Raw genomic sequence first — 23,140 nt, 5'->3', positions numbered from 1 at the left:
ACCTAGGTCGGCTCGTGGCCCGGAAAGCAGGCTGCCGAGCTCAGGGCAACTCGCCGCAGCTTCCGGGAGACCGGGAGTGGCCTGGCACGGCCAACTAGCCGCCCCTGGGGTCCCCACCCCTCAACTGCGGGCCTCAGGTCCCCTGCCTACAAAACGGGCACGTGACCTGCAAGGCTACGGCTTGGGTGACGGGAGCTGCACCCCAAATGCTGGCTGTGCCGTCTCACTCTGGGATAAAGTCCCATCAAGCCTGCATCAGGGGACCCCAGAGCCCCCCCATGGGAATCCTGCTCGCCCCGGGGACTTGCCCCCAGGGCTCCCCCAGGCCTGACTCCCCCGATGCTGATCCAGGGAGCACCCCCCGCCCCCCGCTGCAGCCGGCTCCGGCCGGGGCCCTGTGGTCCTGTGGTCGGGGAAGCCGCTCACCGGACCCTGCGAGGCAAGGGCCTTACAGAGCGTGGGATGGCCGTGCCCTGCGTGCGCCTGCAAACGTGCGTGACACAGACCCTTCCCGGAGCAGCCCCCGCTGGGGACCGCGCAATCCGGGTTGTGCCCTGCCTACCCTACTCGTTAGGAACATGACGTTCCCCGTGAGTCACCAGACTGACTTCCTGCCCTACCTCGGAGCTGCCCAGCTCCCGGCAGCGGTGGGACAAGGTGGCCTGGTGGGTCCACGGCCGGGATCTCCCGCCCGCCCGCCTCTCCGAGCTGACCTCGCCGAGTCTGCAGCCTCCTTCTTTCCAGAATGAAAGTCACCATGTACCGACCCCCCTCCCGCCGCCCCCGGGGGCCGGGCTCACCAGGTTCTCGGGCAGGGTCCCGTGGGATGCTGCTTCCTGTGACGGGGTGCGGATCCCTGCCGCCATCCGAGAGGACGGAATAAACGCCAGCTGCGCCTTCTTAGGATGACTGCTGTTCTTACAACGCCTCCCCTGATCCGGGGGGTGCCCTGTCCTCCTCCCCTTAGGGAGAGGTCCTGACGTTGGCCGCCTGCCCCCGAGGGCACCTGTTAGGTCCTCATCTCCTCGGGGGTTGGGAAGCCCCAGAAGTTCACTGGGAGCAAAGCTGCAGCATCAGCTCCTGGTTCTGGAAATCAGCCGTGGGAAGAGGAGCAGAGGGAAAGGCAGTGTCCACGATGGCTCCTCGGGGGCCGTCCTTCTGGGCTCAGGGTGCAGGGGGTGGGGGATGAGCAGGGGTGAGGATGGCAAGGCTGGGCTTTGCTTGGTTGCCCGTCCCTCATCTCCCCCCCGCCCCACAAACCTGGGAGGACTGAGGGCAGCAGTGGCCTCTGGCCCAGGAGAGGCTGTGGGGCCCAGGTGTCATCAAGCAATGATGCTCCAGCTGCAGGAGCGCGTGGTCATTGCTTTGAGGGCCACCAGGATGGCGCGGGCAGTGGCCTCCCATCCTTGCTGCCTCCTGCTCCACCGGGAGTTCTGCTGCCTCAGACCAGGAGACCCCGCCTGCTCCAGATCCGGGGACCCGCCCTGAGGCACCCTGGCCCTGAGGCCCAGCAGCACAGCACAGCGGACCCGGCTTCAGAGGCACCTTCTGGGCCCCAGACACGGTCCCTCCGAACCTCCCGGGATCCTACAAGGCCAGGGCTGCAAGTGCTGCCCAGCACCGGGGCTCCAAGCAGGGCAGCTGGCACCCCCACCCCGCTCCGGCACCCCCTGCCCCCGACTCTGGCCCCAGCTCAGCACCCGGCCCCAGCTCAGCACCTCTGGCCCCCCTACCCCTGCCCCAGCTCAGCCCCCCGACCCCCCCCCCCCGGCTCAGCACCCCCTCCCCCCACCCCAGCTCAGCCCCCCACCCCCCACCCCGGGCTCAGCACCCCCTGCCCACCCTACCCCCACTCCCACCCCCTAGTCCAGCCCCTGCCCCTCCCCCCTCAGTCGCACCCCCTCACCCCTCCCCACACCCTCACCCATCCCCACCCCCTGTCCCACCTCAGCACTGCTATCCCTGCCCCAGCTCAGCCACAGGCCCTAGCCCCACGGGGGCTCCAACCCAGCCCCCCACCCCTGTAGAGCCAGGGCCTCCCCGATGGAGAAGATGCTCAGGACGGGCAGAATTGGGAACATCATGGGAATATTCTGGCACCGCGTTCAGCACAGACGATGGCACCTCGCTTGCGGGTACTTCTGGGCCCATGCAGGTGCTGCGGTGGGAATCGGCACCCTGTGGCCAACCTCAGCCTGCCCCCTGCCTTCCGAGGAGGCCACGTGGGGGCTGGCAAGAGAGGGGCCGCCCATTGGGGGAGTCCTCCATGGCTCCCAGGAGCCTCTGACCTTGGGGTGTCATGGACAAATCCCCCCATGGGGAGGGGCCTCCACTGCTCTAGTTTCAATGTTTTGACCCAAGGAAGATGAGAGCCTGTTCTCTGGGGTCCACACTGGGGCCCCTGTGGGAGGCCCAGCCCCAGCCCACACCTGTGTCCCCACTGGTGTTACTGGGAAAACTGATGATTTGAACTAAAATAAGCTCCCAGTAGGTCCCGGCTCACAGGCACTGCCGCTGCACGAGTCACAGGGGCGGGCCTGGGGACGCCGTCCCGTCCAGACCCCACTTGGAAGGGTGGGCACCCTAACCCTGCCTCTCCCACTCCCGCCTGGGGAAGAGGGCTGACAGATGGTGTGGGCACCGCAGTGGGGACAGAGCCGGGAGCCCGAGCACCACCCCAGAGCCCGCTGGACAGAGCCACACTTTGAAGCATGAGGGATGGGACTGGGCCTCTGGAGCTGGGGCACCTCGTGACAGGCTCAGGGCCGGGCATGCAGGGCCCTTGTGAGGCTGGGTCCCCCGTGAGTGGGGCCCCATGAAGCAGGACCTCACCTTCCCTGTCACCTTTTCCGTCACAACCTTTGTTTCCGTAGGATTGGTAGTTGTGTCTCCTCTTTTCTGATTTTAGTAGCTTGGAATCTTCCCACTTTCCTCCTTGGTCAGTCTGGCTAAACAGTTCGCTTTATTGAATTTTTCAACTTAATCATTTTATTGAAATTGGCTTTGGTTTCATTGATTCTTCTGTATTTTTTAAATTCTCTGCTTCGTTGACTTTCACTCTGATTTCTCCGACCTTCCTCCATCTGCTTCCTTTATTTTACGTTTGCTGTACCTTCTTTTTCCAGTATCATCAGATGGAAGTCAGAAAGACCTGGGATCGTTCTTTTTCTTTTTTTAAAGATTATATTTATTTATTCATGAAAGATACAGAGAGAGGCAGAGACACAGGCAGAGGGAGAAGCAGGCTCCATGCAGGGAGCCAGATGCAGGACTCGATCCCAGGACCAGGTCATGACCTGAGCCAAAGGCAGATGCTCAACCACTGAGCCACCCAGAGGCCCCAAAAGATCATTCTTTTTTAATACAGGGTCACTTGGAGCATGTGTGTCCTTCCCGTACCGCTGAACTGCAGCACACACGTGTGGGCACGTGGGCTCCTCACGTTTATCTCAAAGCATTTAGAGACTTACCTTCCGGTTTATCCTCTGACCCGTTAGTTATTTAGGGTGCGCTGTCTGTCCCAATTTCCTGTCACCCCATTTCATCGGTCCCTGAACGAAGCACGGTCTCCATCCTGTCTCGTTGACGGAGGTTTGCCTGTGGCCGGGCCCGTGGTCTGTGCTGGAGAAGGTTCCGTGTGTGCTCAGGATGGGGTGGCTCCTGCGGTCGGCGGAGCCCTGTGGAAAGCTGGTGGGTCTGGGAGGCTTTCCGTGTGTTTGGGTCATGTCCTTGTGATCTTGTCACCGCCCTCACGGGCCGTGGGGGTGTCCACACCTCTAGCTGTGACTGTGGAAAGGCTCTCGTCCCTCATTCCTGCCAGTTCTGCTTCCCGAACCCCCTAGTCCTTGTGGATGGTTACACGGTGCCCTACCGACTCCTGCAGGTGTTTTTGTTTCCAGTCTGTCCTGTTTGCTGTGAGCGTGGCCGCCCCCGCCCTTCTGAGGCTGCCATTTGGTGTTTGTGTGACGCATCCGTTTCCATCCTTTCACTCGCGACTCATTGCACTTGTGACCTAGGCACATCCTGTAGGGTAGCTGTGGTCCTGAAGTGTCGTCGGCTCTGCCCAGGGGGCATCCTGGGAGCTCCGAGCTACAGCCCTTGAACTCCCAGCCCCAGCGCTGCCCCTCGGTGACCCGGCCAGACTGCAACTCGCACCCCGGGACGTACCTGCTCGCCTACGCACCTGCCCACGGGAGGGCATGTTGGGAGCCCAGCTCCTCTGCTCTCCATGATCGCCGCCCCTTGGGGCCGAGGCACCGCCGCCTCCCTCTTCAGCTGCACCAGCCGAGCTGTGGACAAAGCTGCTCTGCGGGAGGTGATCCAGCCAGCGGTGAGCGGCCCTGGGGCTGGGTGGTCTGATCGGCCGCTCACTGTCTGGGTGCTGCCCGCGGGCCAGCCTCCCGCCCTGCACACGAGGCTCAGCAGCCAGGGTTTCCTCCCAGGTGCACCAGTCACTGCAGGGGGAGCCCGCCCTCCGGGTAGGCTCCTGTCTGCATGGATGTGGCCCCATGTCCTCCGCACCACCATGCCGTCCTCGGGCCGGGGCCGTGGGAGGGGACCGGGTGCTCAGGAAGCCTCCCCCATGGGCCCCGCGCGGCCACACTGCCGTCCCCAGAATCTCGATCCCGTCCTGCCTCAGCTCGAGCGATCGCGTGGCCCCTCAACTGCAGCCTGAAACCGAGCCAGAGGAAAGTCCAAGGTGCCCTGTGTGAGCAGCCAGATGTCGCCGTTTCCAGACGGACAGAAGAGCCGCCTTCGCACAGTGACAGTAACTGGCACTGCGGGGACATCCCTTACTAGCGGCATTGCCGCGTGTCGGGTGTACACTCGTCAGACGGCACCCTGAAACTCTCATCTCGTCGGGTCTCTAGGACGTTGGCCAAACGCTTAATAACAGCAATAAAATCAAAGCAGGAAAAACAATTGAATTTACTGTAGAAGATAAAAATCTGGCTGCGTTTCTGGGTTATTTTAGTGAATTTATTAGCAGTAGTAAAGGGAGTGAAATTAGGATACAGTGGAGAGACTAAGGTGAGTCCAACACTCGGCCGTCGTAGAGCTGTATCTGGAAAGTGTGACTAAGGTTCGAGACATGGGCTCCTCACCTCCCGGCAGGAAGACCAAGAGGAACAGTGGAAGTGCGTGCGCGGAGAGGACCCCCCCGCCCCCCGGGGCGCCGTGGTCCCGGGTCAAGTCCGCTAAGGCAGCAGCTCCTTGATTCTCGGTGACTCCATGTGCCTTCTCGGCCGGGATCCTTGTGGGGACGCTGACATGTGTCTCCTTTGTTCCTTCCAGACAGCGTTACTTTACGGCCAGAAGACAGCAGTGTCTTGCTCCTTGCTGGTGGCCTCGTTTCCCACGTTCTGGGCTGGGCTCCCTCTCACGCCTCCAGAAGTTTCTGCGTGGCCTGCAGGTGTGTTGCCAGTCCGGCCGAGCTTTCCAAGAGTGCGGGTCCTCCCTGCAGGGGGGCCGGCTCTTCATGACCCAAGTCACAGCTCAGTAATAATAGGCTGTGAGAACCATCGCACTGCAACCTCTAGCAGCATCGGGGTGTCCCCTCCTCCAGCCCCCTGCCGTCAGGTCCCCCTCAGGAGCAGCGTGATGCTGCCAGCGCTCCACGGTTCTGAGGCCACTGCCGCATCCCCCGGGCTTCCAGGGCCCGCTGGCCACAGCAGAGACACTCGTCCCAGGGCCACAGTGGTGCCCAGCCGCCAGGGAGACCCCCGTGGAGGTCGGCAGAGGCGGCGAAGAGAACCCTGGGGACACGCTGCTTATAACAGCTGCTCCGCCCAGCTCGACGTTCCAAGTGAGCAGTGGGATGGGGCTGTGGTGCCACTGTGGCTGGGAGTGCGTGGAACCGGGGCACTTTGCATCATCCCACCGGGATGCCTCACGGCTGGAATTTTGGATGAGTTCACAGCATGTCCTTCGTTTTCTTTCTGACTCTGGAGACCGTCCCCTGCCCCTGGGGACTCAGAGCCTCTCTGGGGCCACAGGCAGCCCCTTTCTGGAAGAATCCAGAGGAGGCTCTCCAGCACCCACAGAGCAGCTGCTGGGGTGGAAGCCACCAGCAAACTAACCCTGAGCCCTGGGTCACGGGACTTGGCAGTGTTCTCTGGAACCTAGTTTGGGAAACACTGACCGACGGCCTCAGGGGCAGGGTCCGCAGCTGAGCCGGGCCTCTCACCTCCCGCCTCCCCCGCTGCACCATCCTGGACACGCGCCACCTCCCGCACATGGGCCCCACACTCTGTCCTTTGAGCAGACGTGTTCTCAGTGTCTGCAACGTGTCAGTCCCTTGTTCGGAGCTGGACCACCTGATGCAGAGCCCGGTGTCACAGGACCCCACCCCGCCCCAGCCGCCACAGAATCCAGTTGTTGGAGTTTTGCTTTGGCTTCTGAACAATTCCCCTTTGTGGAAAAGAGGATGGCGGTTTTCAGGGCCGCGGTGTGTACAACGGTCCCTGCCAAGACTGGACACATTCACGCCACTGGCTGACGGGAAATGACACCCCGCTGTCCCCATGACCTTGGGGGCAGCATGGATGGCTCTGGGTATGGTGCGATTGGGGCCTCAGGCACTGGCACCTGGCCCTGCCTCTTCTGCGCCACCTGTCACTCCGCCTCCCTGGACGTGTCTTCATTCCTCCCAGAGGTCTCCAGATTAGGAAACGTGGTGGTCAGCACCGTCAGGCCTGCACCGTCAGGGGGGCTCTGGATCCGTGAACGTCCGTCTCTGTCCCCCTTTCACAGCGACCACATCTCGGAGCAGCCTGAGGAAAGTCCACTCAAGGAGCGTCCTTGCCAGTGCGCGTGGGGCGTGTGCTACATACGTGCATGGCGTGTGTGCGCCATGGGAATGAGGGCTCCCCGTGTTCCTGGACCCACAAGGGCAGGGACAGGGAATCTCAAACAGCATTTAATTTTATTTAAAACAAGAAAGAAACGTGGTACTTTTTGTCGCTCAAGGATCGTGGAACTACCAGGTTTATGATGCGAGGAACAAGCAGATGAGGCCACGTGTGGCTCGGGTGACTGTGTAGCTGGTGGAACACGGGTGTTAGGGCACAACACCCAGGACATGCAGGCACCAGGGCAGCATGCAGGCCGCTGTGTCGAGGAGGAAATCGCCTGTCCTTTTGCCTGGATATCGGCCACCATCCAGCTGGCTGTCGTCGACTGTCCCCACTCTGGGTGGCCACTGCATAGGCTCAGCCTGGTGCCAGCTGCTCAGACATCTTTACAGGGTTCAGCCTCCCCCGGCTTGTGGGACCCCCAGGGCCCAGCACTCCCTGCCCCCATCTACCCTCCAGTCCACACTGACCGCACCCCATGCCCCCTCCATGTCACGTGTCACGTCCCCTCACCCACCATCTGCTTGTCTGGACAAAAGAGGAACCAAACCAGCGACGTGGCTGTTGGCGCCTTGTCGCATGTGCACTTGTCTTGATTTTCCCTTGTTCTGAGGGATCATTTCAATGTCTGTAGAGTCGGTAGTGATGTCTCCCCATTCACTCCTTATATAAACAACCTGTGACTTCCCTTTTTTCCCAGATAATCTGAATAGATGTTTACCATGTTTATTCATATTTTCATAGAATCAACTTTTCAATTTATTTACTATCTCCATTTTGTTATATTTTTACTGATTGCTTGGGTTACTGATGTTATTTTATTTCCTCAAGATTAATTTTGCTCTTTTTGAAGCTCTTCAGAGTGGAAGCTTTGATCATTAATTGAGGGCCATTCTTCTTTACTAATATATACATTTAATGCTATAAATTTCCCTCTAAGTGCTGCATCAGCTGTGCTCTACAAATGTTGATGTGTTGTTTTCATTTTTATCCAGTTCATGATATTTTCAAATTTTCTCTGTGGTTTTTGAACGAATGGTTATTTTTTTAAGATTTTTTCCACCAGCAGTTTTATTTTTTTACTTTTTATTAAGGTTTTATTTATTTATTCATGAGAGACACAGAGAGAGGCAGAGACACAGGCAGAGGGAGAAGCAGGCTCCATGCAGGGAGCCGGATGGGGAACTTGATCCCAGGACCCCAGGATTACACCCTGAGCCCAAGGCACTCGCTCAACTACTGAACCACTGAGGGGTCCCTCCCTGATCCAATGGTTATTTAAGTTTATGTTCTGTTCCAAGTATTTGGAGATATTTCAGATTTTGCGGAGGAGGGTGTAGAGTTCTGGTTTAAGTCTGTAGTGATCAGAAGTCATACTTGCATGATTTGAATACTTTTAAAAATATTGATAAATGTTAACGGTCTGTCTAGATAAATAGTCCATGTGCAATAAACACAATATGTGTGATAGTTTACTGGGTGGAGTGTTTTGTAAGTGTCCAATAGGTAATACTGGTTTGTGCATTTCTTCAGGTCTTTTATCCTTCCTGATTGTCAGTGTACTTGTGTTACTGAAAGCCAAGTTCAGCTGCCCGTCACTCTAAAGGCCAACACTCAAGAGGCGAACTCTGATCGGAAAGGAATACGAGCCAGTCAGGAGGCCAGCCCCCCGGGGAGAAGGCAGACTCGTGTCCAAAGGCCAGTTCCCAGGTTTCAGCCTGGCCCAGAGACTTTAAAGGGGCTTAATCAGTTAAAGGAGTGAGATGCTCTGTGACACTTCTTGATCATGTGCAGACTTGGCGATTGCAACCACAGAGTGGTGTCTGTGCTTGGAGGTTGTGCAAGAATTTCTAGTGCCTTGGTGCCCAGAGAACATTGTACTGAGTATCCTGTTCTTCCTGCAAAGGAGGGCAAGGTCTACAGATGTGCCGGGGGGGGGGGGGGGGGGGGGGCGGGGGTGGTCAGTAAAGCCATTTCTGTGAACTTAAGAAAAAAAATCATTGCTAAAAGATTGCTGAGCTAATCCGGAAGCTTAAGGGGCCTTCCACCTTAAGAGACCTGTTGGCCTCCGTGGCCTTGGGACGCTCTGGTCCTTTATTCCCTCAAGGCCAGTGGTCTGCAAATCTCAAAGAAAGTAACTTAGTTCTGTTACAGATCAGCAGCCTTAGGTCAGCAAGCAAGGAGTGTGTTACCTCCTAGCAAGTTGACCCTTAAGGCTGGCTGGAGTGCGGTCATGATCGCTCTATTAATTATTGGGACAGGAGTGTCGACACCTCGGACTGAAATGGTGGATCTGTCTGTTTTCCTTTCAGTCTGAACAGTTTTTGTTTTATGAGTTTAGAAGCCCTGTTTTTAGATATGTTTAAGATTTTCCTCTCCTTTTGATGATTTAACTGGTGAAATTATGATTATGAAATGTTTCTCTTTTTCACTAATAATTCTGTGCTCTCAAAATCTTTTTTGTGTTATATTAATATAGTCAATTCAGTTTTCTTTGGAATATTATGCAATCGATGTATATTTCCTATTGTATATTTCCTATATTTCCAGTTTAAGGTTATCTGTTAGCAACCTTAGTTACACCTGTAAACCTAGTTCCTCTCTGCTGTGTAAACCAGCATATCCCAGGCTCTGAGGTTTAGGACGTAGACACCTTTGGGGGGACCATTATGCTGTGTACCACAGTCAGTCTTCCCAGAGATTTGTCACATTTTTTGTCTCTCAAAAAAGAAATGTGCTTTATTTTTCTCTATTGTTTTCTGGCTTTGATTTTATTGATTTCTGCTCTTCATTATTTCCTCCTTTTTGCTTCCATAAGGTTTATTTTGCTCTCTACTTTATAGGTTCTTGAAGTGGGAAGTCAGGTTACTGACTTGAGACTTCTCTTCTTCTCTAATGTATGTGGTTATTGCTGTAAATTTCCCTCTCCGTGATGCTTTATTTAGCTCTGTCTCACGTATTTTGATACGTTGTAATTTAATTTTCATTCAGGTCAATGTACTATTTTAAAATTCCCCTTGAGATTCCATGTTAGACCCATAGATTATTTTGGAGTGTGTTTGGAGAATTTCCTGTTATCTTTCTGTTATCGATCTTTGGTTTGATTGCATCACGTTCAGAGGACATGCTCTGTATGATCAGTTCCTTTAAAGTTGGTGAGGGTTGTCTTATGGCACAGGACGTGGTCTGTCTGGCTCTCTGACCCTTCGGCACTTGAAGCGGACACACATTGTGCTGCGTTGAGTGGAGTGTTCCATAAAGACCTGTTGTATCTGTTGTTATGATGTTGTGAGTTCTTCCAAATCCTGGCTGACGTAGTCAAGTTGTAGTTTTGAAGTTTCTACCTCTAATTAAGAGTTTGTCTTCTTTCATTTCTTTCAGTTTTTGTGTCTTATGTTATACAGCCCTGTTCTGGGAATGTACACATTAAAGATTCCTGTGTCTTTTTGCTGGATTGGCCACATTATTATGTGATGTCCCTCTCGGTTTCTGGTATTTTTCTTTGCTGTGAAATCCACTTTACCTAATCTTGATGTAGGCCCCCCCACCCCTGCTTACAAAGGTAATTAATATTAGATGATACTTAGATCATTAATATTTAGATGATACTTTTTCCATTATTTTACTGTTAACCTTTCTATATCATTATATTGAAGTGACTTGCAGTCAGCTTGTAGTTGGGTCGTGATTTTTTATCAATCTTTGTCTTTTAACTGGTGCATTGAGACCATTTGCATCTAATGTAACGATTGATATGCAAAGGCTATTGTTTCCAATATTAATTTTTGTTTTCTGTCTGTTTTGGTTTTTATTTTGGTTTCTTCTGTATTTCTGTGGTTTATTGGACATTTTTAGCATCCTATTTTGACTTATCTATAGGTTTTTTCAGTGTATATGTTTGTATAGCTTTTTTAGTGGTTGCTCTACATGTTATATTATGCACACAAAACGTCACAGTCTGGTGGCATTAGTTTGCCAGTCTGAGTTAAATGCAGAAAACTTATTTCCCTTTACATCCCTTTGTCCTCCTCATTTATAATATAGTTGTCTTAAATATTTCCCCTGTATAAATTTAGAGCCCTATCAGACAATTATAACTTTTGCATAAATTGCCAACCTTAATTTAGAAAACTCAAAGAGAATTATATTTACTCTTTTTATTTTCTTATCTGTTCTCTCTCATTTCCTGATTTCCTTCTTTTATCTTTTCCTTTCTGTTGAGAGGATTTTGTTTAGCCATTCTTTCAATGTACCTCTGCTGCCAATAAACTCCCATAGTCTTTCTTCATCTGAGAATATCTTAACTTCCCCTTCATCCCCAAAAGTTATTTTTTCTGGATATAGGACTCTGGGTTGACAGTTGTTTTCTTTCAGCACATGAAAATTGTTTTTTTTCTGGCCTCCCATGGTTTCTTACATGAAATTTACTGTCATTTGAATGCTTTCCCCCATAGGTAATGCTTCGCTCCTGTCTGGCAGCTTTCACATTTTTAAATTAGTTTTTAGTTTTTGTAGGTTTGATTATGATGTCTTTGTATCGATTATTTTTGGTTTATTCTCGTTGGGATTTGTTCAATCTCTTGAATCTGTGGGTTTGGGTCTTTTGCTGAATTTGGGAAGTTTTTAGCCATTATTTCTTCAAGTGTTTTTTTGTTGTTCTCATTGCTGTTGTTGTTTTGTGTTTCCTGTGTGTTTTTGTTGTTGTTTGTTTTTGTCCTATCATCTTTCTCTTCTCTTTCTGGGACTCTGATGGCACAAGTATTAGATTTTTTGTTATAGTCTCACAGGTCCCTGAGGCTCTGTTATTTTTTTTTTTTCATTACATTTTCTCCCTCTTGTTCAGATTTGGTCATTCCTATTATTCTCTTTCCCAGTTCACTAATTTTTCCTCTGTCTCCCTATTCATCTGTTGAGCTTATCACTGATCTTTAAATTTAGTTTTTATTTTTTCAAGTTCTAAAATTTCTACTTGTTCTTTAGATCTTACATTTTAGTCTTGCTACTCCCTATTTTGGTTGCTGAAACTTTCTATTCTTTCATTATTTTTCAAGCATATTTTTAATTGCTTTTTGAATTATTCTCATGATGGCTGCTTTAAAATCCTTATCAAATTATTCTGGTTTCTCTGTTATCTCATTGTTGGCATATCTTGACTTTCCTGTTTCATTCAGTTTTAGATGTTCCCTGGGTCTTAATATGACAAGTGATTTTCTATTGAAATCTGGGCAGTTCGTATACTGTTATGAAACTCTGGATCTTATTTAATGGTTTGTTTTGTCTGACTTCCTGTAACACTGGTCCTGTGGGGAAGTGGAGGCACTGCCTCAATACTGCTAGGTGGGGGTAGAAGTCCAGGAACCCTACGTGTCCTCTGCTGACATCTGCAGGGGGAGGTCCTATGACTGAAGGGCCAGGCTAGGAGTTCTGGCTCCCCAGTGGGTCTCTACTGATTCCTCCCTAAATCAATAGTAGCACTTGTATAGGAATGTATCTTATAAATGAGACATCAGTTAGGATTTACAGCTGCAAGTAACAAAAAAATCCAACATCATGCTGTGAATCATCAGGATACTTATCGTGATGTTGACAAGAATTCCAAGGTTAGATAGTCTCAAGATTGATCTGGCAATTCAGTAATGCCATCAGGGATCCAGAATTTTTTGATCTTCCTGCTATGAAAACTTCTCAACCTCATGCCTATGCCACATATTTGCAAGATGGCTTCCACTGGTCCGGGAATCACATTTATATTTCAAGGGAGAAGAGTAGTACCAGGGAACTCTATTCTTGCATCTGTACTTCTTATTAGGAGGGAGAAGCTCTCCCATGAGGCTCCCTGCAGTCTTCTGCCTACATCTTGTTTGGCAAAGGGATATCATATGACCATCCCTGCTGCAAAGGAGGCTGGGAGAATGAGTATCTGGAAAAGGGGATTAGGACTTTGGAGATCAACTAAGAAGTAGGGTAAGGGTATATTCCACCTAAGAATATGGGATCTCACCTGCCTCCTGACCCAGCGGAGAATCTCTTGGTGGAAGAACATGTGGGGGTGAGAACCCTGCTGGGAGGCAGAAAATCACGTGCACAGAACCTCTTCAGCAACCCCATCCATTCTCCTTTTGGAGTAATTTCTCTGTTGATTATCTCTTCTCAAAAATTAAAAGGTAACTATGTCTCCCTAACCCCTTCCTCACTGTGATGCTTGGGCATTGTCTATGCACCAAAGAGCAGACTTGTTCCACTCACGGCTGACAGCCACTTCAAGTGGGCTCAAGTGGGCTGCTGTGTGGATGTGAGTGCAGGGACAAGTGCAGAGACACCCTTCTTCCCACGGATTCATCCCAACTTTCTGCTCTTGGGCTAGTCTGAAACATACTACTGCACACAGGTGTGCACGAGCCAGGTTCGATGAGACGGAGCAGTGCATTCATCACTTCCCTCCTTATTCATTTCCCTATCAAGCTGACAAGGGCATCTGCCATTTACCTTCTCCAGCTGTGTCCAGATGTTTGCCGAGTCAGGACTCAGTGAGAGAGGCAGACAAGGCACCCTCGTCAGTCTTGATTCTGATGCTGGAAGCAGGGCTGTCTTCATCGGCTTGTCAGCAAGATCGTGGGAGGTAGGGATGAGTGAAGCAGAGGAAACAGGACACAAGGGATGCAGGGTGCACCTGGCGAGGATGGGTGGGGGATGGCAGGATACAGGGCACATCTGCAGAGGAGAGGTGGGGGGTTGTAGGATGAAACGTGCATCTGAAGAGGAGGGGTCGGGGGTGGCAGGATGCCCAGTGCACCTGGAGGAGAGGGGTTGGGGGTGGGAGGCAGCCAGAGGCAGCACAACGGAGGAGACCAAGAGTCTGTTCATCACTTCCCTGCTTGCCCCGTGCTGGAAACATTTAATCACCTTCCAAGAGGGGAGGATTTTTCCAAGGCCTGTGAGGACAGGAAAGGGCAGATTCGGAGTCAAGGACAATAGTACAATTTTATCATAAGTCAAGGTGCACTTGTAGAAAAACCTGGGAGCATAAGAAAGATCCTGGTGTTTGAAAGCAAAGGACCATTTTGTCCAAATGCTACAGATGCAGCTTGTGATCTAGTCAGGTGACACCACCCAGAGAGCCTCTGGAGGTGATGTCATGGGAAAGTGACACCCTCTGGAGGTGATATCCCCACAGGTGACTCCCTTGGATGTGATGTCCCCTGGAGGTAATGTCCCTGGTGACTCCCTTGGAGGTGATGTTCCCCAGATGTGATGTCCCTGCAGGTGACTCCTTTGGAGGTGATGTCTCCTGGACGTGATGTCCCTTGGAGGTGATGTCCCCGCAGGTGACTCCCTTGGAGCTGAGGCTGATCCAGGGTGTGCCCTCTGTGTGCCCCAGTTTCCATGGAAAGCTCCTTGTGGTTGGGCCTCTCAGGACCAGCTCATGCCCCGTGGTCAGTGCATCCCCCTGACTCTGTCCTTTCTGGAACATGGCAGCTGCAGGTGTGGAGGTGAGGCAGGAGCTAAGCCCTGGCTCCTCGGTCCGGTGGGCCCCGCCCATCCACCAGTGCAGTGTCTCCCCATCGGCACCTTGTCTTGCCCTCCCTGGGGCCAGGAGCTCACCTTCAGGTCAGGGAGCCTCTGTAGGTGCCCTCCCTGCCTGCCGCCGGCCATGTCCTGGGGACCCCAGGCCTCTCTAGGGACCTGGCTTCAGGAGGCCGTGGGATCTGTGGTCTGGAGCCATGTAGAGCTCAAGGTGACACGTCCCCGCCCTCGTGCCATCACTGCATCAAGGACATCTCACACCCACCGTGGCACCTGGGTCCAGAACTGAGGTGCTGGGACTTCACTTCCTCTTAAACCCCAGGGTCATGACCGTGGACACCAGAACTGGCCAAAGAGCCTTGGGTCCACACCCCGACTTTGCAGGTCAGTCCCGGGGCTGCTGGGCCCTGTGGCCTTGGAGCGGGCACCCTGGAACCCCAGGCCAGTGTTCGGGTCACGCAGCCTCCTGGTGCCCTCTGCAGCTGTCTCTCCACGGACCATCCACCTGCGCTTGTTTTGTCCCCCTCTGCGCGCCCTACCGCCGATGACTTTCGGTTGTTTGGAGGACGACCTCAAACGTCTTCATTTTCTTGGGGGACAAATTCTCCAAAATGCCCTGTGAATGGCCGTCGGAGTTTCAATACCCCAAGCCCCGAGCAGGTCAGGGCGACTGGGGCTTGGGGTGGCCCCGCCGCCTGAGGTCTGCGCTGTCCCCCCTCCTCTCTCCCAGCGCCGCCTCAGCCAGAAGGACTCTCCCGCCTGCCCTGGGCTCTCCGTCGGCGCCCAGCTGGACCGGCACCTGGCAACGACCCACAGGAACCCTGGCCCGGCTCCGGCCGCCCCCAGCCCCTCTCCCCGGTGCCCCCTCAAGCCGGGGCCTCACCCACCTCAGGCCCTTTGCCCCAGTGGCTCCCTCGGCCCCGAAGCGCTTCCCAGACCCTCGGAGGCTCCACGTCGGCCTCCCCATCAGAGCCACCCGGAGGCACCTCCTCCTCCCTGGTCCCTGAGCGCCCGCCCCCCACACGTGCCGTAGCCCCTTTTCCTGGCCACGCGGTCTCCTCGCAGGTCTCCCCCCTTCACGGTCCCTTCCCCTGCCGACCCGGGCACACTCGCAGGCCGCAGGCGGTGCGGGGAGCGGACACCAGGCGGGCAGAGCCGGGTGCAGACCCTGCTGCTTAGCAGGACGTGGCAGTCCTGTGGTGTTGCACCTGCTGCCGCACGTCCCAATGGCCCTGCACCCCGCCACCTCAGGGCCTCCTGCCCCCACCCCATGCCTGGCAAGCGGCCCCCTTCCCCAGAGGCCCCCGCGGGTGCCCCCATACTGGGCCAGCTCACCCCGCACTGGGCCACTGCTCACAGGGTGACACTCCCGTCTACACTGCATCGTCACCCCAAACCATGATCCAGGCCCTCAGGAAGACCCCAGACGGGCCCAGGGCCTGGCCCCAGGGTCAGCCCGACCCATCCGGGCCTCGTCCGTGGGAGCAGAGCCTCCAGAGCAGACCTGCTGCCCTGAGGGGTTACTCACAGGCTGAGCCGTGTCTCCCCAGCTCCTCACGACGCCACTGAGTCAGGGCCTCTGGGCCCGAAGCTGGGGGATCCGCCAGGATCGTCTGCACAGGGCGAGCCAGGAACCTCTACTCTGCGCCAGGCGCCCCCAGACGCCCCGTAGCCCCACGGGCCTGCTCCCGCGGCCCTGTGCCGGTGAGCTGCTTTGCACCGTCGGCCTCCCCGGTGACCTCTGCTGTGACCCGGGCGCGGGACGGCTCAGCTCGGGGTCCCACGGCCTGGCGGGCAGCAGGCGCTCGAGACATTGGCTGCGCGAACCCGTGTCCCGGGGGGCCTCTGAGCCGGGGACCGCCATATTCACTCTGGGCTGAGATACTAGAAGGGTTTCTGCCTCCGTCGGGGGAGAAAGGCGCCTGCCGTCACCTGCTGTCTCTGAGGCCATCAGCGGTGCTGGGGGACAGTGGCCGTCACCTGGAGCCCACAGGCCTGGTGCCTCCTGGTGGGGGTGGGGGCGGGGGGCGGACTGGGAACCAGGCCTGGCAGGGGGTGACGCCCCCGGTGTCTCCCGGCCCCGAGGTGGTTCTTGTCGTGGGTCCAGGGGGAATGTGTCCCCGGGGGGGGACAGTGGGCGGGGGTCCACTGCAGCAGGAGCTGGGACGGGCGGCATCTATTCGCCCTCTTCCCGCGGGCCCCGGCTCCCCTGACGGTCCTTCCCCTTCCAGGCCGCAGCCCATCCTGGGGGGACTTTTACGTTTCCCTGGTATGAGCAGGAAAGGAGGAAATGGTTTGGAAGCCGGCTACAGAGAACCATGGCTGAAGGACCCGCGGTCGGGATAAACAGTCCTGTCGCCTCTGGAGTCTGTGCATTAAGGCCACTCAGGAATGTGTGCTCGAGGGGGAGATAAAGGCCAAGGCCAGCAGTTCTGCCCTGGGGGGGGCAGGCTGGGAGGGGGGCGGGGGCGGGGGGGTCCCCTTGCTGCCCCCCCACCCGCAGACCCATCCTGCGGCCTCAGCACCAGAGCCGGGCTGCCTGCCAGGTGTGCGGCCCGCCAGGTCCCTGCCAGGTGGACTGGGTCTGGTGCCCAGGAGGACGGGCCTCGCAGCAGGAGGGGCTCGGCCTACTTCTGTGATCCCTCTGCAGGCAGCCCTTCTCGCATTTGTTTGGGGGTTGGGGAGAGAGCACAAGCGGGGCGGCCGGAGAGGGAGAAGCAGGCTGTCTGCTGAGCGGGGAACCTGGCCTGGGGCTACATCCCAGGACCCCGGATCATGACCTGAGCCAAAGGCAGGCGCTCAACCGCTGCGCCACCCAGGGGCAGTTGGTCTTAAAGGTAAATGTACCCAAGGAAGGAAACGACTGGAATTAGCACGATGGCTTCTGCGAGGACACTTAGGTGCGGCTTGCTCCGCGGAGGGGACGGGGACCCTGAGGGAGGGGCATGGCTCCTGCTCCCAGCCCCTGGTGGTGGGGAGGCATTGCAGCTCGTGCCCTCCTGAGTAGGGAGTGGGGGGCTGCCCAGGGCGGCCGGACTGTGCCAGGGCCCGTCTGGGCATGGGGCGCCCGGCTGTCCGTGACCCGGCCACCTCTGCCTCGCAGTGGCCCGGCCCGCGAGCTCCGGGGCGTCTCTGCCAGCCCCAAGGCTGCCCTCTGAGCGCCGCCTCTTCGCATCAAACCCCCGGCGGGAGACGGCAGCGGCCCTGGTCTTGGCGAGGCCTGCACGGGCCCTGAGCGCGCCGGGGGACCCGGGCATCCGTGCACTCGGCCACCGGCCTTCCCCGCGCACATCCACGGCCGCCCCGGGCAGCAACTTGCTGTAATAATATATGTGGAGCCCGCTTCAAGCTCCGGCCTTGCCCTCTGCGGAGGGGGTACGCGGGCCTCGTCGCCCCCGCCCGGCTGGTTCTGCTGCCCGCATGAGCCCGCCTGAGCCCCCCTGCAGCCTCTTGCTCGGAGCGCGGGGAACAGAGGTTCTCGGATCGCGGAGGACAAAGCAGACAGATCAAGGACACACGGATGCACCGACAAGGGTCCCTTCAAAGAAGTCGTGATGGGAAAGCTCCTGCTCTGCACTTGTGGGCGTGGGGCCTGGTGGCCCGTGGGCTCCGTCCCCACCGTGAGACCCTGCGCCACGCGGGGAGAGCCTGCTCGTGCTCGGTTACTTCTTGTGGAGGCTCAGAATAGCTGTGGGTGCGTCGTGCCGGGTCCGCCCCTGCCCTTGGATTTGCACACAGTCAAGCGGCTTCAGGTTTTCAAACACTTGAAGGTGCACGTGCTCTCGAGTTTCCTTTTTCAGGATGGGTGTCCTGGGCTCTCGCATCCGGTCCTTATGTGGCCGAGCTTCCGGGCCTCCTCCCTTCCCCACGCGGGGTGCTCCACTCTGGGAGGGTGAGGATGGCAGCCCCACCGCCCCCACTCACAGCTGGACTACACTTCCCAGCAGCCCGTGCTGTCAGGGACCAAACTTCCCAGCAGCCCGTGCTGTCAGGGACTACACTTCCCAGCATCCTGTGCTGTCCCCTAGGGACTGGCATGTCACCAAGTTCTGGCTGTGGAATGTGTGGGAGCGATTTGGGATCCCCCCAGGCCTGGCCCCGGGAGCCCCCAGTACCTGTACAGGGAGACCCTCCCTCCCTGCCGAGCCCCACGGCAACCCAGGGTGCTCTTGGAAGCACAGGTCTCCAAGGCGGGGCTGCCCACGGCCGGTCCCCCCGTGACCCCGTGTCACAGAGCGGCCACCTCCTTGCCTGACCTGGAGCTGCTCCCCGCCCTGACTTGGCGGCACCTGGAGGGCCGGGTCGGCCTGGCGGCACAGGCAGGAGGTCTCGTCGCCCCTCCGCCACGACCTCAGATCACCCCAAGGATTACAGCCCCGGGGGCCAGCAGCACTGGGGTCCTCATGGCACTGCTGACTCCAGAGGAGTGGGCCCCCGGGCTCCCCTGGGAGCAGGACAGGACAGACGGCCGCAGGGATGTGGTGACCCCTGGGATGCTGGTGACCCCTGGGATGCTGGTGACCCCTGGGGATGCTGGCCCCCCCGGGATGCTGGTGCCCACTGGGATGCTGCCCCCCCGGGATGCTGCCCCCCCGGGATGCTGCCCCCCGGGATGCTGGTGACCCCTGGGGATGCTGGCCCCCCCGGGATGCTGCCCCCCGGGATGCTGCCCCCTCGGGATGCTGGTCCCCACTGGGATGCTGCCCCCCCCCGGGATGCTGGTCCCCACTGGGATGTTGGCCCCCCTGGGATGCTGGTGACCCCCGGGATGCTGGCCCCCCCCGGATGCTGGCCCCCCTGGGATGCTGGTGACCCCCAGATGCTGGCGCTCCCCAGGATGCTGCCCCCCACCGGGATGCTGGTGCCCCCCGGGATGCTGCCCCCTACTGGGATGCTGGCCCCCGGATGCTGGCCCCCCCCGGATGCTGGCCCCCCTGGGATGCTGGTGACCCCCGGGATGCTGCCCCCCACTGGGATGATGCCCCCCCTCCGGATGCTGGCCTCCCGGATGCTGGTGCCCCCTGGGGATGCTGGTGCCCCCCAAGATGCTGGTGTCCACCCGGGATGCTGGTGACCTTCGGGATGGCTGGCCCTCCCAGGGATGCTGGTGACTCTTGGGATGCTGCACCCCTCTCCCCGGGCTGCTGGTGCCCACTGGGGATGCTGGCCTCCCCAGGATGCTGGCTGGCGCTCCCCACCCGCACCCCCTGCAGAGGGCCGGCGGACACATGGACTCTTCAGAAGCAGCCAGAGGCCGGGCGGGGAGGGGGCGAGCCGGCCAGCTCGGGTGCAGGCGCTCCGTGAAAACAGCGGGCTCTGCACCACTTTTTCCTACAGGAACGCAGTTCTCAGCCCTGGGTTTTCTCTGGCGTGAAAAGGGAGAGTTTTTAAGGACGGAGAAGTCTGCCAGCGGCCTACCAATCACAGGAAGGCAAGACGGCACTGACGCCCTCCGCTCCCTTCACCCCACATGACATTAGTCCAATTTTACAGCCAGTGACTTGGGGACACCTTTTATTTCTGGCTAAATGAAAATGAGAGTTGTCTTGAGTGATGAATTATCTGGGCAATCCTGCCAGGAGTGAAGGATGCTCAGGTTCTAAAATAGAATAAAGCACAAGTGGCCCCGGGCGTGGGTTGTCTGCAAGCGCTTACTTTCTCCAACCTGGTCTGGTTTTCCCGGGGCGGGGGTGGGGATGAGGACAGTGGACCCAGGCCTCCCAGAGAGGGGGGAGGGGCTGGAGAGCCTGGGGGCTGTGCCTGGGGGGCATTGTGCCTAGGAGGGCTCTAACTGGGGGGATGTAACTGGGGGAGGATGTGCCTAGAGGGGGATGTACCTGGGGGTATGTGCCCAGGGGGTGATGTGCATGGAAGGGGATGTGCCTGGGGGGGATGTGCCTGGAGGGGGTTGTGCCTGGGGGGGATGTACCTGGAGGAGGATGTGCCTGGGGGGCTGTGCCTGGGGAGGATGTGCCTTGAGGGGGGAAGGAGACCACAGAACCCCCTTCCAGCTTCCCTGGCCACACCCAGCAGCAAAGCTCTGCTGGCAGGACCAAAGCCGGGGGGTGGGGGGGACACGATGCACAGGGTGGGGCCTGCAGGGGGACAGTGGGCACGGTCCTGGGCGGGGGGGGGGCTCCCTGACACCCTGTAAAACTGACCTCAGTGTGCCCCGGCCGTCTGCTCCAGAGGAAAGCACAAGGTTCGTGTCCAGCTGCCGGGAGCCCCAGGAGCCGCCCAGGCAGGTGTGGGGCCACGGGCAGCAACCCCAGAGGGGGCCAGGGGCAGACACGGGAGCCCCGGGACTCAAGGGCTTTGGGTTTTATTCTGTGGACAGGGCTGTGAGGTGGAGGCCTCTGGGGGTCTTGGGGGCACTGGCTGGGCGTCACATGGCGTACCCCAGGGTGGGGATAGGTGCCCCCGGGGCGCACCAGGCAGGGCTCCTGGCGATGGATGGGTCCTGGGCTCCCTTGTCGCCCCCCCCACCGCTCTGCTTCTCCCCGCCGCCCCACCCCAGCGGCTCTCAGTCTCCCCTTCCCATCTCCCTCATCCCCACGGGGCCACGGGCACAGCACCCGGGCACAGCACCCAGGCCCACCCTGGGGACCCAAGATGCCAGGCAGTGGCTGCAGGGTGGCAGCAGGTGGCAGGTGCGAGGCGTCACGGGTCTGAGAACTGGGGCCAAGAAGGTGGAGCGAGGAGCAGGGCAGCCCCGGCGAGGCTCCCCCGCCCCGGGAGACCCCACCTGCAAAACCCGAAGCCCAAGAGGCGCTTGTTAGGAACCTTGAGCCAATGCCCGGGGAGCCCCGCCCATCCTCTCCACGGGCTCCCAGCAGCGCCCACAGACGGCGGATGCCCCCATGGCCCTGTCGGTCCTCGGTTCTGGGACGGCTGCCCCCCGCACCCCCGTGCCCTCCACTGGCTTTCCTCCCGCCATCTGCCCCGGCAGGGCCCGCCTCCACACCTGGGGCTCAAGGCAGGGTCCTGGCTAATGGGAGCCTCCCGGGCGCCCCGGCCACGCCAGCACCCCTCGCCGCCCCCTCCCCGCAGCCGTGGGGCTCCCTTCCTGACCCGAGCGCAGCCTGGCGCGCTGGACGCGTGTCTCTCCCAGACGGGTCTCCCCCTGGAAGGCGAGATGCGATCTCGTCCACCGCGTATGCGCGTTTCTGTGCCTCGGAAGCTGACTGGCATCGCGCGGGAGCCCCCCGAGAGTCACCACGTGGAGGAGAAGAGGAAAGATCCAGAAACTGTGTCTCCTCGTGAACAGCTCCCTGTCGCTCTCGGCTCCGCTGCCCCCGCCTGACCCGGGCCGCCTCCACACCACTCGCCTCCCGTGTCTGGCTTGCAGACTCGAAGCCCACTCGGCAGGTGCGTGCTGCACACGCCACGTACACTAAGTTGGACGAGTGTGGACAGATGTAGACACTTAGGTATCCAGTCCCCGGCCAAGACTCAGAACATCCCATCCCCGTCACCCCAAAAGTCCTCCTGCCCCTTTGCCCCTGCAGCCACCACTACCCCGACCAGACCTCTCCCCGCCGGTTGGGTGGCAGTGTAGACCTGGATTGGGTTGGGATCCTGCAGCACGCCTCCGGCTCAGAGGCCTGACAGTCGAGGTTCCCTCCACGGCGCGCGTCTCGGGGACTTGCTCCTTCCACCACTGGGTGGCTGTCCACCGTGTGAACGGACAGCTGGCTTGTCCATGCCCTTGTCTAAGGGCACTGGGTCTGTTCCCAGCGTGGGGGGGTGTGGACACGCAATTGTGCCTCCCTTGTGGAGGACACCGGGGCTGGGGCAGCCCGCGGGGAGTGCACGCCTCCCTGGGCCACCGAGCTCGCCGCCGCGGGCCAACAGGGGTGTATTCTCGGGGGGCCCGGCGCCAGCTTACTTTCCCAGAGAGGGGGAGGGGCTCAGAGGCCATCTGAGGCCACGGGAGGGGCGCGCTGCACGACCCCCCGCCCCAGCTCCTGCTTGCGGCTGCGACCGTCATGTCCTCGCCTCTGTTCTCCCGGTGGCCACAGTCCTGTGGATTCGGGCTCGCCCCGCCCCCGGGTAGCCTCGTCTGAGCCGCTGCCATCTGCAAAGGCCTGGATTTCCAAGTAAAGTCCCTTCCCGAGGTGCCAGGAGGAAGACTTGCAAGTGTGAGCTTGGGGGGGGGGGGTTCAGGTGCAGCCTCCTGGGGAGGGAACCTGAGGCCCACGAAGCCCTGGCCATCAGCCCCAGGCTGTGGATTCCCGGCTCGGGGGCTACGGCCAGCCGGTGTGCCACCCCTACCCGGCCGAGCCACCCCCACCTGGCCGAGCCACCCCTACCCGGCTGAGCCACCCCCACCCGGCCGTGCCACCCCCACCCGGCTGTGCCACCATCTCCAGATCTTCCGGCCGAGCTGCTCCATCCCCGAGGAACCAGACACACACCGTCCTGCATGACTCTGAAGCCCCGCAGTCCCATGTCTGCCCTCCCAGCTCCAGATCCCTGGACTGTCTCCAAATCAATGACCCTCACTGTGATTCAACTGGTCGTGCCGGTGACCGCGAGCCTTGCTTGGTACCTCCCCAGAAGGGCTCCGTCTCTGCAGCGGTCACCTCTGTGGTCACGGGCCAGCACCTCACGCCTCTGGCCCACCCTGTCCTTTCCTCCCTGACACCTGCTTCATGACCTGACGGGGGGGGGCGGTGCCCACTCTCGTACTAGGCAGGCTCAGGGGCCGCAGCTGGTGGAGCCCCGCTTACAGTACCTGTCGCCTCCCCGGCAGGGGCAGA

The sequence above is a fragment of the Canis aureus genome, chromosome 24 (genome assembly GCF_053574225.1).
Source record: "Canis aureus isolate CA01 chromosome 24, VMU_Caureus_v.1.0, whole genome shotgun sequence".
Taxonomy (NCBI): Eukaryota; Metazoa; Chordata; class Mammalia; order Carnivora; family Canidae; genus Canis; species Canis aureus.
The sequence above is the reverse complement of the archived record's forward strand: the minus strand, read 5'-3'. Positions refer to the sequence as shown.